Here is a 15,877-nt window from a genome sequence, read left to right on the forward strand (position 1 = left end):
CATGTTTGCCACACTACATTAATATTTCTGTTAATCTAATTTATAAATCAAAATACTAACCGCTTGAAAAAATATATATTGTAGTTTATGTATGCAGAGTGGTTTCTATTTAAATGAGTCATCAGAAGAGAAAGAGTTTTGTTTACCTTGCAGTTTCCATAAATACACTTTTACTTTCCAAAACCCTGATGTAGAAAACGCCACTGTATTCAAGTTGATCTCGGCTGGCTTAGTGACATTAAGGGAACAAACCAATTTCTGCAGTGACAAGGACAAAAGAAATAAAGAGTAAAATATATTTATGTGAAAAAAAAACAAAGCAAAACAAAACAAAACCCCAAACTCGTTTTCATTGTTTTTGAGTCAATGTGAAATTGCAAGAATGAACTTGCCGTGTGTTTGGAGAATATCTTTTAATGCTTCTTGCTGTACCAGATAAAATAGAAGAAATAAAAGAGAATAAGGAGAACTATGTAATAATGCTAGTAGCTTCTCCTGTGACCTTGGGCAAGTGGCTTAACCTTCTGGTGACTCAGCTTTTCCATCTGTAAAACTGAATGGTAATTACCTCATTTATTCTGCACTCAATAGGTTGCAATTTGTATAAGCCTTGTTCAGCATCAAGGACATTTCTTCAAGGCTTCCTTCTTTTCATTGCCTGATGTCTATTTTTCACAATTTTAATAACGATTAATGTGATCACTATAACAAAATGGGGAGGGGGGACGCATAATTTATCTACTTTTGCTGAGCAATAGCTCATAGTTAAGCCATATCTTATACATTTTCCTGTGGGTAAAAAATGGCAAATGAAAGGCAGGAGCCAAAGACTAGAACAAACTACATTTAAGTAGATAATTACCTACCAGTTATTTCTTAGTGATTTCTGTATTTTAATTCAGCTCCTAAAATTTGATAAACAACCTCAAATCAGAATCAAAGCCATCCATGGAGGGGACACCATCTGTCGTTCATGCCCATTTTTACTGAACTCTTTTTCAGTGTTTATTCATGAGGTCAACTACTTACCTCACTCTTATACTTTGGAAAAATGCAAACAGATGTTCTGTTTTTCTCTTGCATATCATCAGTTCTGACTAATGATGGTACAGTTCACGTTGGTGAATTTTCCCTGGCCCGCATTATATCTTCCAAATAACTTTGAGTCTCACCAGCTTCTTGACACCGCTTTTATCATTCAGTAAACACATTGATTACTTGACAAAGAAGACTTCAGCTAAATTGAACATTTTTAAGATCGATTTAGACACTGTCTCACTATTAGAAGAGCTAATACAATTTTAAGCACATTTATTTTTCTCACATCTGGGATGCTGGCCTCCAAACGCACTTTAAACCAGTGTATAAAAATCTTCAGTGATTCTTACAACCCAGAATCCACAGTTATATTACAATTAACATCCATAATCACTAACTCTAGAATTGCATATAAGTAATAGAGGAATGCAATGTTTAGATTTAATGCATAATTAAAAACTCTGATAATTGTGGTTGTAAGTTTGTACATCCAGTATCATAAAGAAGTGCTTAACTAGAAAATAATTTAAAAGGAGAAGGTGAGGATTAACATACAGTAAAAGTGGTGTTTCAAGTCACAGAAGCTTAGTGTTGCCCAAATCAACTATAAACCAACCGTGAAACATTCTTATTGGACTAATAAAATACCATCGTGATACGCATTCCCAATTTTTTTTAATTCACATGTGTGTATTTTTATTATAAAATACTTATTATAATACAATTTCACCAGAAACAATGTTATTGATTTCAGTGTGCCTCCTATTGCAGCAAACATACACTGTCAAAAGCTTTCTTGAACACATGGTATAAAGAACATCTGTCCATTGTTCTAGTTTTCCACAAGTCCAGTGTCATCAAATCTTTCACCATGTAATAGACGTCCCCTTTTCTCCAGGTTGCAATAACATTTTCCTTATTGTCTTTAAAACCCTTACCAGCTCTTCTGGAAGCTTTTCCAGCTTTTGCTAATAGCCCCCTTAAGTCCCATAGAATCTGCCCTCTGTTCCATCCCCAAAGCAATGTCATATGTTGAGGATATCTGGGGAAAACCCCTCTTTTAAGTACTAGATTCTTCTTTGGTTTCCTATTTCTGCATAGCAAACTATCCAGCACTAACTATCCAGCACTAACTGCTTTAAACAGCGACGTTAAAAATTAGTTATCATGCTTTCCTAGGTCAGGCATTTGGGTAGAGCTTGGCTAGTTGTCTTCTGCACCATGTGACATCACATGAGAACATTCACTTGGCACTTGGGCTCAAACGGAAGATACACAGTGTCTTCACTCACATGTCCAGTAGCTTCGGAAGGATGACTGGAAGGCTGGGCTGAGCTGGAACTGACAGAGGCACCTGTAGGATTTTGGTGGAAACAGGGTACAGCTCAGAGACCCAAAGGGAGGGTTATGAACTAACAACCTGTGGCTATTCCCTATGGACGTGGCAGCAGCTAATTCTCTCGTGGCAAGCAGGCATGAGGAAGTAATGCAATAAAATGGAATTATTTGGAATTGTAGTCAGTTGTAAAGGAAAAACAAATAAGCAAATAAATCTTTGTCACATTTTGGAGGATTTCAAAGAAACGAGGGTGCTAAAGAAGAACAATACCTATCAAAAAATAATTTCTCCAATAAGGTATTAGAGTACAACAAACATGTATTTTTAAAGCAGTTGGTTCTGCCTTAGTGTCAAGAGAAGTTAGATCTGAGTCAATCATGTACCAATTGGGGTTCCAGTAGAAAAAGATGTTATGGCTTCATTAGGATGAATCAACGGATGTTTAATAAAAGGACTGTTTACAAAGGTGTGTGTGAGGGGTGGAGAAATTGCGAGGGGTAATACAGTAATCTAGGAACAGGAAGAATAAAGATACAATTACTTTTAATCCCAGAAGTGACAAGGAGAGGAATGGCTACAAGAACTTGAGAACTGTAGATCGAGACGCCCTCAGTGGAGTTATGCACTGTGTTCAAGGGATACAGTCAGCCCAAGATGTAAACATGGAGAGAGTCACGGAAATATAAAATATAACCATATCCCTCTCTGATTTTCTACTCGGGTTCTTTATTGGCCAAATCCAACTGAAAGCCAGAGACCAAGGCCTAATCAATCTGATCATTAAAATATCAGACAAATCCCAGCTGAGGGACATTCTACCTGAATAATACTGCTCCCCCCCCCCCCGAATGTCAAGGTTATCAAAGGAAAAAAAAAGAAAAAGAAAATGTAGGAGACTATCACAGCCAAGACGAACCTAAAAAGACATGACAACTAAATGTGATAGGGTATTCTTGGTGGGATCATGAAACAGAAAAAGGACATTAGGTAAAAAATGGGCAAATGTGCCTCAAGTACGGGTTTGAGTTAAAAAATGTATCAATATTAGTTTACTAATTGTAAAATATGTACCATATCAAAGATATTAAACACTATGGGAAAGTTTCTTTTCCTACATTTTGCAATTTAAGAACTGTTCTAAAGTTAATTAAAAAAAAAAAAAACAAACTTTAAACATCTTTTTAGTGTTTTTCACCTTATTGTCACCCAGCTTTGACTGAAATATATCTCCCATTTCATTTGTAAACAGGAAACCACCTTAAAGGACAGAACATGCCTCTGAATCTCAAAAACTCTAAGGAATATCAGTTGCTTCAGGTATTCGTGGTTCTTTTCCCATCACCTAGTAGACAGCCTGTTATATTGATGGAACTCAAATTTAAAAGTAACTTTTTAAGTTCATAAATGTTAAAGATGTATCCACAGTTTGAAATAAGTCATTTTGCAGAGATTTATAACATTTATGATATTCAAGAATGAAAAGATTTTAGCATTAAATAATTTTCTTATTGAGTTAATAGTAATTATGAAATGTTGAACTACATACATGACTTCACCTAAAAGTTGAAATGTATATACATAAGGTATAACTTGTAAAAACAAAAGAAAAAGAAAGAAAACAACAACAACAACAAACAACGAAGAAGTCACCAGTGTGTATCAGCATACGCAAATATTAATATTTGGCTGTGTTGTATAATTAATTTTCATTGGCAGCATGCCTCCTTGTGTGTTTAGATTTGCTAATGCAACAACTAAATGCAACTTTGTGAAAGTTGACAGACATCAGCTAAATTAAACTGTGCTACAGACAAAGCTTAAATAAATACTGTACTGTGTTAAAAATAATGACTGTAATGGTTATTCCAATAACCCTGTGTAAAGTCGCTTCTCATCATCTTTTGGAATCTTAAAGTAACCGTATGAGCTACGGAAAGAATCCATTTCAGAGGGACACGGAAAAAAGGCAATGTATTTGAACATATTAACTCGCAAAACAATCTGTTAACCTATGTATGGGATTGTGCAACTGGTTGTTAGAGCTCTCTTGCTGGTATTCTGACATGAAATTGTTTAACAAGCATCCTGGGAATTAGAGGCTCTTCCTCAGTAGTCGCATATGGCCTTCTCTGCTGCATACATAGCAGCGCTTCTGCGCCTCCCAGACTGACCTAGCATTAACTAAATTGGATGTCAAGAGTGTCAACATGCTTTAACTGCCAGTGACATTGTTCCGTGGGCTTCTCAGATGAAAGACAAAACAGCCTGAAAGGAACAGAACACAGGATTTCAAAAAGCAGGGTGGAATGCAGAGGATTTCTTTTATTTTTGGATTTATTATCTTCTGATACTTTAGTGCTTTACTGGAACAACTGCCATAAACTTTCCATCAAACATGGAATTAGAGGCATGCCTGCATCCATAGATGCACCTAGACTCACGGAGCAGTGCCATTAAAACCGTGTGCTGAAACCTGCAGGCCTCAGTTCCTCTTAGATCTTATTTCATACCATGAACCTACCTCTTACTGGCACTGAACGAAATTTTGAAAGGTATTATCGTAGAAGCGATTTTTTCTTTGTTTGCATTTTCCTAAATATTGGTAGCATTTAAAAACATGGCCACAGATATAACTACTCAGGTTTCTAATAGAATGAAATTCAGTGCAACCGTGTTATAACCATAAAATAAATAAAACATTTACAAACTCAACTCACTTCCTGTGATGGAAATGCTATTTCTTTATAAAAACTGGTCAGTGGTCTCATCTAGATTTGATTTCACTCTGTTCCTGAACTATGAATTCGTAATACCAAATGAAGAAATTCTTGTTTTAATCCACTCTTTAATACCCAGCTGAAAGTATATCCACTTCAGTCAGCTTCTCTGAATTTCTCCAGATTTTAATGGTGTTATATTTATAGTTCTGTTAATGTTTCCGGCCTAGGCCATGGAATTTGTATTGCTTATTTATTATATTGATTGTTTCCCTTCAAGGGAGCACATTATCTAATATGGAAGGAGAAACGATATATATAATAAAGTGAAAAAAATAAATCGACAAATAATTGTAGCAATCGCTGTTGGACATTTATCAGTAACCATCACCCCCCATCTTTTGTAGTCACTAAAGTCCAAATTTTTATCCCGCACAGTTGTCCAGAATAAAAGATCACATTTCCCAGCATCTTTTACAGGCCAGTGAGATTATGTGTTAATGTCTCAACAGTGAAATACCAGAACGATTTATGTGAAGGGCTTTCAGGAAATCTTTATATTAGGACATTATTCTTCTACTCCGCTGCCTAGAAGGTCTGTGGTGATTGCTGTTGCTCTAGCTATTGTTCTGAAGCAAGAGGCGTAATTGAGGATTTTAGAGCAGGAGAGAAGTACCTGAAGATGTATCAGCAAGTTTCTATAATGTCCAAGACACCCACTTCAGATTTACTTTTTGTGGGGTGCCTGGGTGGCTCAGTTGGTTAAGCATCTGACTTTGGCTCAGGTCATGATCTCATGGTTTGTGAGTTCGAGCCCCACATCAGGCTCTGTGTTGATTGGTCAGAGCCTGGAGCCTACTGCAGATTCTGTGTCTCCCTCTCTCTCTGTCCCTCCCCCACTCGCGCTCTGTCTCTCTCTGTCAGAAGTGAATAACATTAAAAAAATTAATGAAAAAACAAATTTATTTTTTGAGATAAGCTCATATTTTCTTTTAGCCACACTAATATGGTATGTTTTCTTCTAGGATCAAACCTGATCCTAACTAACAGGGAAGAAGAGAGAGGGATGATAACACCTTAGCACAATTATAAATGCAGATTTTAACACTTTACTTTCAGTAATTGAAAATAAATTTTGAGAGAAAACCAATAAGGAATTAGAAGGTCTGAACAACACAATCACACTTGACCTAACTGCTTTTTTCTAGAACATGACATTTAAGAATGGCAGGAAGCACATTCATTTTAAGTATAAATAGTAGATTCCCAATATTAATTGCATACTGAATCATAAAACGTGTCTCATTACTTTGAGAGACAAATTCAAATATTCAAATATTTCTAACTGAATAAAAAATAAATCACAACATATTTAAGGTAGTGGGAAGGAGTTAAAGCAAGGCTTAGAGTGAAATTAGCAGACTTAAATGCTTATTTTTGAAAATAATAAAGGTCTAAATTAATGATATAAAGTAAATTTTATCCCACATAAGCAGAAAGAAGAAAATAGCAATTATATATGTAGAAATCAATGAAGAAAATATAAGATAAGAAATCAAAGATTTGATAACAGAAACAAATCCGTGAATTTTTTAGTTGATTGAAAAATTTACTAGAATCAATAAAATTCTAGCAAAAGAGATCAAGAAAAAAGAGAAATACATATCACAAATATCATATGTGAAAGAGGGGACACAACTAGAAATCATATAGATATTAAAACATAGTGAGAACATAATATGAATAAGATTAGATCAATAAATTGAAAATTGAGATGAAATGAACAGATTTACTTAAAGATATATATTACTGAATCTGACTCAAATAGAGAAAATCAGCCTATCCCTCTTTACACTAAAGAAATTGAATTCATAGTTATAAAACAGATACACACACACACACACACACATATGCACGCACGCATGCCCATCTGGTCTCCATGACATGATTGCATAATCCTATCAAATTCTTAAGGAAGAAATTATATCACTCATATGTAAAATCCTTTCTAAAAGTAGACTATAAAGGGGGAAATTCTTTCCAGCTCACTTTATTAGGCCAACATTACCCTGAAAGGAAAACTAATCAAAATCATTATGATAAAATAAAAATATAGACAAGCACCATTTATGACAGATATTTTGTCCTTAACAAAATATTAGCAAATTGAGTCCAGCAATTTGGGAATGCACCGTGACCAATTGGGGTTCTTTCCAGGAATAACATTGGTTTTACAATCAAAAAATAATTAATTCAAGTTGCCATATAAATGAAATAAAGGAGGGAAAATAAACAACTTCTAGATTCACAGAAAACATTTAACAAAATTAAGCTATTAAGATAAAATATCTCAATAAATTAAGAAGAGCAAGGATTTTCTCAATTTATAAAGATTATCTATAGAGAACCTGCAGCTAACATCAACTTACTGGTAAAAATTTGAATTCTCTCCCTGTAGGATTGAGAATAAAACAAGACTATCTGCTCTGATCATTTCCATTTAACATTAAACTAGAAGTCTTAGTGAAATATGGCAAAAGGAAAAGAAGGAGCTTTTATATAAATTGAAAAGGTAAAACTGTCTCTTTGGAGATGACAATAGTGTGTATAGAGAAAATCTGAAGAGATACAAAGTCACTAAAACTCATGAATAAACTTACTGAGTCAGTATACAGAAATAAATTATATGTCTGTATATTTCCTTTAAGTAAATAACAAAATACAGCAGATCATTTATAGTAACATCAGAAAAGATTAAATATCTAAGGATATATTTGATAAAATATGTGCAAGACTAGTACAGTGAAAGTATAAAATATTGTTGACCGAGATTAAACAATATCTACATGTACGTATGTGGTTAGGAAGACACAATATTGATACAATGTTCATTGTCTCAAAAATGATATATTGGTTCAATATAATTTCATAACAGAACGTTTTGGGTGCAAGTTGATTGTAAAATTTATATGGAAAGGCAGAGACCTAAAATAGCCAAAATATTTTTTATCATTTGATTGATTGATTGATTGATTGATTGATTTTTCATCATGGAAGTGTACTCGTGAATCCCCATCCCCTATTTCACCAATCTTCCCACCCAACTAACCTCTGGTAATCGTCAGTTTGTTTCTTGTGTGTGTGTGTGTGTGTGTGTGTGTGCTTTCTCTCTCTCTTTTTTCTTTCTTGTTTGTTTTGTTTCTTAAATTCCACATATGAGTGAGATCATATGGTATTTGTCTTTCTCTGACTAACTTATTCTGTTTAGCATCATATTCTCTAGCTCTATCCATGTTGCAAATGACAACATTTCATTTCTTTTTCATGGCCAAATAACATTCCATCATTCCATTGTGTGTGTGTGTGTGTGTGTGTGTGTATCACATCTTCTTTATCCACTCATCAATTGATGATGGACACTTGGGCTGTTTCTATAGCTTGACTATTGTAAAAAAATGCTGCAACAAACATAGGGGTGCATGTATCCCTTTGAGTTAGTGTTTTTTGTATTTTTGGTGTAAATACCCAATAGAGTGATTCCTGGGTCATAGGGTAGTTCTATTTTTAAATTTTAAAGAACCTCCATACTGTTTTCCACACTGCCTGCTCCAGGTTGCACTCCTACCAACAGTGCATGAAGATTTCTTTCTCTCCACATTCTCCTCAACACTTGGTGTTTCTTAGACTGTTGATTTTAGCCAATTTGACGCATGTGAGGTGGTAACTCCTTGTAGTTTTGATTTGAATTTCCCTGATGATGAGTGATGTTGAACAACTTTTCATATGTCTGTAGCCATCTGTATGTCTTCTTTGGAGAAATGTCTGTTCATGTTTTCTGCCCATTAAAATATTTTTTAATGTTTGTTTATTTGTGTGTGTGTGTGTGTGTGTGTGTGTGTGAGAGAGAGAGAGAGAGAGAAAGAGAGAGGGAGAGAGAGAGGGGTAGAGAGGGAGAGAGAGAGCATGAGTGGGGGAAGATATCTTCTGCCCATTTTTAATGGGATTATTTGTTTTGGGGGATATTGAGTTATATCAGTTCTTTATATATTTTGGACGCTAACCCTTTCTTGGATATGTCATTTGCAAATATCCTTTCACATTCAGTAGGTTGCATTTAGTTTTGTTGATTGTTTCCTTCACTGTACAGAAACTTTTTAATTTTGATGTACTCCCAATAGTTTATTTTTACCTTTATATCCTTTGCCTCAGGAAACATATCTAGAAAAAATGTTGCTATGGTTACTGTCAGAGAGATTACTTCCTTTGCTCTCTTCAAGTATTTTTGTGGTTTCAGATCTCACATTTAGGTCTTTAATCCATTTTTAGTTTATTTTTCTGTATGGTGAAAGAAAGTGGTCCAGTTTCATTCTTTTGAATGTGACTGTCCAGTTTTCCCAACACCATTTGTTGAAGAGATTCTTTTCCCATTGTATAATCTTTCCTCCTTTGTCAGAGTAATTAATCATATAATGTGAGTTTATTTCTGGGTTTTCTGCTCTTCTATTGATCTATGTGTATATTTTTATTCCAGTACCATACTGTTTTACTTACTACTGCTTTGTAATATACTTTAAGTATATTTACTTACTACTGCTCTGAAATCTGAAATTGTGATAACACCATTTTGTTTTTCTTTTTCAACCAAAATAATTTTCTAAATGCTTATTTATTTTGAGAAAGAGAGCATGCACTAGTGGGGGAGGGGTAGAGAGAGAGGGAGAGAGAGAATCCCAAGTAGTCTCTGTGCTGTCAGCACAGAGCCTGATTCAGGGCTTGATCCCACCAACCATGAGATCATAACCTGAGCCAAAACCCAAGAGTCAGACACCCAACCAACTGAGCCACCCAGGTGCCCCCAGCCAAAATAATTTTTGAGGTGAACAACAAAGTTGGAGAACTTACAGTGCTTTATTTCAAGATATACTATAAAGCTACAGGAATTGAGACAATGTAATATTGGTATGACCTATAAATCAAAGGAACAAAATAGAGGCTAGAAACAGAGATATATGTGTGTGTGTGTGTATATATATATATATATATATATATATATAAATCTTTTGGTTTGTGAGCATAATTGGTTCTGGAAACATGCTTGTAATCCAAAGCACTTGTATATCAAAGCAAATTTACCCATAAGAAATAATGGAAACTCAGATGATTTGTTCCACAACCCAAAAATATTCATATGAAAATGATTAAAATACTGTAATGTAACACAAAATAATAAATAAAAATACAAAATATAAATAAAAATAAACTAACCTGCATTTAACTTTGAAAACCTTCGTGGCTAATGTGAGGGAGACAAGCGATAGGAGGGTTATTGTGTAGGACGACTTTCACTATCACTAATGGAATCACTGCTGTCTATTGGCTCAATGGAATATATTTCTTTTCCTGCAACTTTAACAAGGAACCTATCCAATGACACGTGCTTTTGCCTCCTTTTGAGGATTTTGCAGAAATGTGACATTGCATTGCTGTTAAACAGATTCATTGCTCCCACTGCTTTAGACTACTTCAGGTGGTGTTTTTCTACAAAATTTTGCACTGTTTCCCACATTTTACACATCTCCTTAATCTCATTTGAAGTGAGGGATCCTCACCTTTTTCTCCTCCTCCTCTGCAGATGAGATGCAAAGACTTCTTGTAAAATCTTGCAACTTTGGCCACTCACATACCTCGTTCATACTTCTTCATGATTTCCTTCCTCCACCATAATCATCTCCTTCTTACCACCTTTCTTTTCAACTTTTTTCTGCATGGGGGGCCATTGTATATGCTTGCACGGATGTTGACTACAGTACAGCATTAATAAACCCTTTTCATATACTGTAATGTAACTGGCAATAAGGCAGCAGAGCAAAGGGTCTGAATCTGCAGGCAGCCTGACCTAGAATGAAGCAAAGCATTCCTAAGTCACTCTTGTGTGGAAAAGCAAAGGACTGTCCATAGGTGCTTTGAAGTGACAAAAACTATACTAGTGCCAGTTGTGGGCACCTTCCAACTTTCTGAAAAATCACTGATTTATGCAAAGCACTGTGGCCTGAGACCAAGCATCCAAGCATGGGAGATGAACACCCACAATCACTCAGTGAGAGAGAGAGAGAGAGAAGAACCATTGGTTTGGTTGTGATCATGTGATGTTGTAAGACTCGTATTGCAAGACATCGCTCATTTATCTTGCAGAACAAGTTACTTGCAATCCAAGGTTTTACTGTGTCATTTTTTTGTTTGTTTTTACAGGAAAGATAATCCACTAGGGAAAATGAGAGTTGTTGTTTTTTTTTTTTTTTTTTTTAATTTGGTGCTGGATGGTGCTGGATAATTTGATATGAATATAGAAAAAATATAAACCTCTACCTTTTATCTTAAACTTACAAAATTTTTCTTTGGAATATAACATAAGCCTAAACTTAAAACCTCAATCCTTAAAGTTTCTTTCCAAAAAATGTATAAGAAAAAAAGTTTGTGACCTTGGGATTGGCTATGATTTCTTAGGTAGGACTAAGAAGTACAAATTGTAAAATAAGAAAATTGGTTAAATGGATGATATAAAAATTAAGAAAATTAAGAGGTAATTCAAAGACTAGGAGAAATTCATATACATATGAATATAATTATATATATATAACATATCTATATGAATGTTTAATATGCACATAAAAATTGGTCATTGGGGAAAGATTAGTTGATACCACAATGAGATACCACTACAGACTTACATAGCTAAAATAAAATAAATTCATAAAACCATGTGGTACAATGAATTTTGAAGTATAGGTATGCTTTGCTTGTAAAATGCTAATTTGACCACCACTTTAAAAAGTTTGGCATTTTAGTATAACATGCAGATATCATATGGTCGACCAATTTAATTCTTAATTATTTATCTAAAAGAAATGAAAACATATGTTCATGAATGTTTATTGCAGCTTATTTCTCATAATAGCTTTGCGTTAAAATGAATCTAATGTCCATCAACAGTGAATTAACAAATAAATTGCACCCCATAAATACAATGATATATTACTCGTCAAAAGTCAGCACAAGCTACTGATACACCCAATAATGTGTACATATCTCCAAATGTTATTGAGGGAAAAGGAAGTCAGAGAGAAAACAAAGTGTGACTCCTTTTATGTTAAATTATAGGAGATCCCCAAAATCACCTAAACAAAAATCGGACCCCAGATTGCCTTAAGTTAGGGGATATTGAGGAACTTACTACAAAGAGTCAAGAGCATTATTTGGAGATGTAAGAAATATTCTGTCTTAATTATGGTTTAAGTTATATAGGTGTATACTTTGCCCAAAGGCACCTCACTGTATTTTATATATGGATATATTTTACTGTATATAAATTATGCTCCCCAAACTGATGAAAGATTAGTAATACCTTGATTTAATCATGTATTCTCTGCCTATTTGCATATTGTGCTTGTGGGACAACACCCTACTACTGGCTTCAACATTATTCACAAATCTTTGCCATATTTTAAGAGCACATTGTTTATATTTATATGACCTTTTTCAGTTTTTTTTTTTTTTTGCAGTTCAACACCCATTCTTTAATGCAGTTATTTTTTCTTCAAGTTCATGTGGCTGTTTGAATAAATTATCAAATACAATTGACCCTTGAACGATGTTGGTTTGAACTGTGAAGTTCCACTTTATAGACTGATTTTTTTTTCCCCTGGAGAAAGATTTATTGTTTCCATTTGCTCCATGGCTTGGGAGAGGGGGCCAGGGTGGTTATAAAGCTACCTAGTGCCTTTCAGGAGAAGCTCAGATAGAAGCCCTGATACCAGGTGGGTGACCAAGGAGCTGTTTAAGAGCAGCTGGGCTTAGGAAGCTCCTAGTAATGCTTGGAGGTGAGCCTTTCTAAGATATACTCTCCTCGCCCAGCCTGGAGGCCAGCCAGCAGGTGGAGTTGAGTGAGGTGGTCGCCACATTCTTAATAAGTTTCACCTCTTCATCTAGGAAGTGGTTCTCCAGGAAGTCACAGAGATGAGGGTCTGCTCAGGCCGAACCCAGGGTATGCAGACCCCAAGGGCCTGGTTCAGATTTTTCTCTAGAACTGTGGCAGTTTCAGTTTCGTTCTGGGTTTTACCCTCACCCATCCTGGGACAGTTTCCGCATGTTCTGGGTGAGGGAGTGGTTGCTGTGCTGGTTTTGCGTTTTCAAAAGATGCTTGGCATCCTTGTGCTTCTCCTCTGCTGACTCATGAAAGAAGTGGCCTATGCGCTCCATCATCGAAATAGAAGCCCAGAGAAAGGTAGGTGTAAATGGCCCATAGATGCATGTTAAGCAGGTGCTTGATTGTGCCCCCAACTTGGGGGAATAAGTCTGACAGAATCTGTGAGCTTATGGTTGATTGCAAATAAGGAGTAAACAAAAAAAAAAAAAAAAAAAAAAAAAAAAAATTGTGTCTGGTGTGGTCTGGAGGCAGAGGGCAACTGAGAAAAATGGTTTGTAGGCTTGGAACGGAAAAGAGGTTGGAAGATGGTTGAAGGCTGGAAGAAGGGGCATCCCAGGGCCACACTGTCGAAGGAAGGGTAGGTCTGCAGGACCCTGGACTCATGGATAGGCCGACTTTTTACAGTACATTACTGCAAATGTATTTTTCTCTTAGGATTTTCTTTTCTCTAGCTTGCTTACTTTATCATAAGAACACAATGTATGATACATATACAAAATATGTTAATCAACCATTTATGTTATTTGTAAGGCTTTAGGTCAATAGTACGTTATCAGTAGTTAAGTTTTATGGGAGTCAAAAGTTATAAGTAGCTTTTTGACTGCACAGAGGTCACTGCCCCTGACCCCTGAGCATTGTTGAAGGGTCAACTGTAATTGAACGCTTCACTGTGTGTTTGGCTTTCGGCTTTGTCCAGCAAAGCCAAGCTGAGGACAGCAGAAAGAATATCTCAAGACTCCATGCAAGTCAAGAGAGGTGAGAGTGAGGCTCAGGGAAGTCTCCCCAAGCTGCCCTCAAGCTCCCAGGTTTATTAAGCATACATTTAGGGAAACATCGCACAATATGTCTGTGAGCAAAGTCCCAGTAAGAAGATATAGAGAAACAATGCCTTCCCAGGGCGCCTGGGCGGCTCAGTCGGTTAGGCGTCCGACTTCAGCTCAGGTCATGGTCTCACGGTCCGTGAGTTCGAGCCCTGCGTTGGGCTCTGTGCTGACAGCTTAGAGCCTGGAGCCTGCTTCAGATTCTCTGTCTCCCTCTCTCTTCTGCCCCTCCCCTGCTTATGCACTGTCTCTCTGTCTCAAAAATAAATAAAAACATTAAAAAAAAGAGAAACGATGCCTTCCCAAGACTACAAAAGAGCAGATTCAGAAAGCAGGGTGGGGAACAAGATAAGATATTCCATAGATAGCATGGTGTAAGGAATTCTCGAGGACAGGCAGGACCAACCCCTAATATGCATCAATTAACTAGATACTGGCCCACTGTTCTCAACAAGGCCAGAAAGCAGTGTTCTGCTTTGCAATGTGTTCCTTATAATCTCCTAACCCAGGACAGAGTTACTTGATTTCCCACACTTCATGTTTGTAACTGTGACAAATAGCACTGAGGCTGGGAGAGAAGTGAAATAATAAAAGACAGCCCCCCATACTTAGAAATGATTGTGTTGCTTTCTTTCTGTCTATAACCTACAACTAGATTTTAGTTACACATTCCAGGTGGAATTGAGGTGAAGCCATCGGTAAGCAAGCCGAGTTTCACAATCTTGTACTCACCTATTACTGAAAGACAAAACACCTGGAGGAAATGGTCACAGCCTTGAGTATCATTTTTCTTTAAGTGACTTCATGAGGAAAGCTAAACCTACCTACTTTCGACTCCCCACCCCTCTTGATTTCAAACTCCATTACTGATAAGACTGGTTAACCTATTGGACTGTTTTTATTTGGCTAAATTTTCTAGGTAATTGATTTCCTTGTGAACAGACTATAATTAGAAGTGTAAACTATTAGAATAATATTAATCTGTGGTGTATTTTATATGCATAGGTTTGCAGTTTAGAAATTGCTTTGTTTCTTCTCTTTTCTTTTTTCCCTTAGTGTGAAGTAAAGTACCATGAAGTAGTTTCCTTGTGAAAGGAGCAAAGGGACTTGGGGCATATATTTGTGTGTGTGTTTGCCTAACTTCATTGTTTCTGGAGAAGAAAGCCCTCTAGTGACTTTGTTAGTTCTATAAGTTATGTCCTAAAAATGATTGAGTAGATAATACTTCAATTATCATTTTTTACAAGATTGTAAACAGAACGTCAGATAAACTTTGTGGACATTGTATTTACGCATACATATGCATTTTATGGATCTACACTTACGTTGAAAGAAAGTTGTGGCATATAGAAGAGGTCACATTGCAAGTGTAACAAATAGGAAAAGTCACAAAATGCAGAACTGATTTGAAGAAAATAAATGATTGATGGTGCAATCACTGTGCAAATAGCTAAGGAGAAACTTGGGAAGCAAAAGGGCATCAGGACAATGGAACATATTAAATAAGAGTGGTGGGTGAATAAGCGTCAGTATGGTAGACACTCATAGAGGAGAAACAAATGATTAGAATACACACTTTCAATGAGGACCATAAAGTATTTCCTGTGCGTAAATTTGTAATGTGCATCCACAATATCGTAGGAAGTGTTTACTTTACATATTTTATTGTTACGTGTTTACAAAATAATGAAATCCTTAAAGGTTAGATTTTTGGGTATTGAAAATAACTCAGTTGACAGTATATACCAGTTAGTTAACA

At 35.9% G+C, this 15,877-nt stretch overlaps 1 pseudogene; it reads right to left on the minus strand.

Annotated features, from left to right (window-relative positions):
- Positions 1-12,955: 12,955 nt before the first annotated feature.
- Positions 12,956-15,877, minus strand: part of LOC115523614 — a 39,536-nt pseudogene continuing 36,614 nt past the window's right edge.

The sequence above is a fragment of the Lynx canadensis genome, chromosome A1 (assembly GCF_007474595.2).
Source record: "Lynx canadensis isolate LIC74 chromosome A1, mLynCan4.pri.v2, whole genome shotgun sequence".
Lineage (NCBI taxonomy): Eukaryota > Metazoa > Chordata > Mammalia > Carnivora > Felidae > Lynx > Lynx canadensis.